Raw genomic sequence first — 2780 nt, forward strand, 5'->3', positions numbered from 1 at the left:
GGAAATGTGTTGAACTGGAATTCACTGGAATTCCAGACTACAGGAACGGTGCTGATAGAGAACAACCTGAAAAATTGTCAATAAATAATATTTGTTTTATTTATATATCGCACAATAGCTGATAAAATATATGTTATGTTATATAAATTACTCTAACTGCTGTTAGAGTAATTTTAACATCATAACCATGTTTAATTCATAACACTAATTCATTCCTTTCTGATAATACAATCAATCAATCAATCAATCAATCAATCAATCAATCAGTTTATTCACTTGATTTAACACATTTCTTCATTAATTTACAAATACATTCTTTTACAACGCTTACTGTACTCGAGTGGAAAGGGAGCAGGAAGAAGAAAAATCTTGTATTAACCTGAATCTCTTTCAATAATTACAAAATAAACTTTCATTCTGTCACTTGTAGTCAAAAACTTTAATACCATTTTCAAATTTTACCCCAGAATCAACGTTGAACCATTTTACAAGAAAGTACTTTTTGATAAAACTTGCAACTAAGAATTATAGCTTATTTTAAGCTCATGATGTATTTGTTTATGTTACTGTACTATCTTTGAAGATGATGCTGATCATTTTCATTTACAAAAATAAATCTTCCCACTACATAATTAAGAATTGTGTTGCAGGTTTGACTCCAGTCTACTGACCTTGGCTGCATGGTTTCATTGAAAAACTAAAATAACATGTTAAAGATGCATTCAATATAATTTAATTTCCAGCTATATTTTAAGTACATTGTGAGTGATAATATGATTTTGGATATTTCAATTTTTTAGTTTTGAACAACTTAAAGGTTTGAGCTGGTTTTCTGTAGAATTAAGTCAAAGAGATTTGAATTATTTATAATACAAAGATAAATGATTAAAGTAAGAGTGACTTAAATGTGTCATGTTAAACACACTTAATGAATGAAGTTTTAAAAACTCAGTAAATTGAGATGGATAAACTTAATTAATTGATTTGGATAATCATAATATACTGTATTGAGTAGGTCAGATGTAGGATACAAAACTGGCATTGAACTCAATTGTTTTAAATAAAGTCAAAATGAAAAGTTCCTTTAGGTTAAAGATTTTAAAGTTTTGAGTTAAATGAACACAAAAAAGTAAGTAAGTTTGTTCTGGGGCCACACCATTAACATACACAAGGCTCAATTTTAGGCCCTATTTGTTTATTTTACAGTCATTGCCTCCTGGTCAGATTTTTGTGAAACTCAATCTTTGTTTCATTGCTTTGCATATTTATATGCCCCTAAAGATGCTAAATGAAGAAAAAAAAATACCTGGACAGGTTCATGGATGGAAATATGTTTTTCTACCCATGAACTGAATCATGGATGGATCTAAATTTTCTTCACCTAAATAATAAAACTTAAGTCATAATATTTGGTGAAAACATTCTTACTGAAAATCTAAATCTAGGCATTTAGCTCCATTCTGTCTGACTTTTGTTAGGAATCTTAGTGTTATTTTTGATTGCTGCTTAAAATTATACAAACAAGTTAATTCAGTTGTTAAATCAAGTTTTTTTTTCACCTCTGGCTTTTAGCAAATGTAAAGTCTTATTTTTGTTTTAATGATTTATGCCTTTATTACAAGTACTTTATTGACTGGATTATTGCTATGCCTTCATTATTTAGGGCATAGAAAAATCATTAATACAGTGTCTTCAAGTTATCCAAAATACGGTATAAGGCCAATACTGGTCTCTTTACATTGTCTGCCTGTTTTGTATTGGATAGATTTTAATAAGACCCTTTTAACATTTTAAATCACTTCTTAAAATGTAATTTGCTTTTTCATTGGCATTCATTTGAAGTCTGGCACCATTACTTTTCTGTTATAATGTACACAGACTACATAGGGGGCACATGTCCTGGATCTTACTGCTGACTGAAGAACTGTATCTTTGAAGAAAGTTTGAGGCCTCAGAGCTTCAGCTGCACTGAGGCACTGAGGAAAACCAGATGATAGAAAACAAGGTATTTATTCATTGGAAAAGTGATAAGAACTTTTCCAGTGTCTATTCACCTGCAGGAATGTGAATAGACACTGGAAAAGTACTGGGACTCAATGAAACTACAAACATTGGGAAAGGAGTAAAACAGATCAAATAACAAAATCCAAAAACACAAAGAGCAGAAGACAAGACCAAGGAACCATAGAACAGATCAACACATTTCTGTTAAGCAGTAATCAGAAACACAAGCATAAATAACAATGCATATAAAACTTGACACTTAGATACCCAGGACATTAAACAGAATATGGCAGAGATCTTCTCTGTCTGTTTTTGAAGATGATAAGATAGCACCTTAAAACTACCATAATCCATTGCTTATAAATGGCAAATACACATGTACATCAGGTGTATTTGCCTGACGTACAGGTATACCTTCCTAAAGACGTTTAATGGTCTTGCTGAAAATGTGCTATCTAAATAAAATTACCTTACCTTACCTGGTTCTTCCATGCAATTTGCTCAATATATATTTTCTTCTGTTGCAGTGGAATTGTGTGCCCTGTCTTTATTTGATTTATTTCTCATTTTCTGCATACACATGGAAAGGAGAAACATTTCTAGCTCCTGACTTTATAGCAGTTAGATTTTGCAACTCATATCAAGTTGAATACTAAACCAAGCAGCAAGAAAACACTTCAAGTTCTTTTTATTGGGAGCTAAAAGTGCACTTTCAAAGTGATGTATCTTCATGTGCTAAATGGCTAGACATGCAAAACTTTACAATTCTTACATCT

The sequence above is a fragment of the Poecilia latipinna genome, unplaced genomic scaffold (assembly GCF_001443285.1).
Source record: "Poecilia latipinna isolate Pla-1442-1.1 unplaced genomic scaffold, P_latipinna-1.0 Scaffold11, whole genome shotgun sequence".
In the NCBI taxonomy this organism is placed as follows: Eukaryota; Metazoa; Chordata; class Actinopteri; order Cyprinodontiformes; family Poeciliidae; genus Poecilia; species Poecilia latipinna.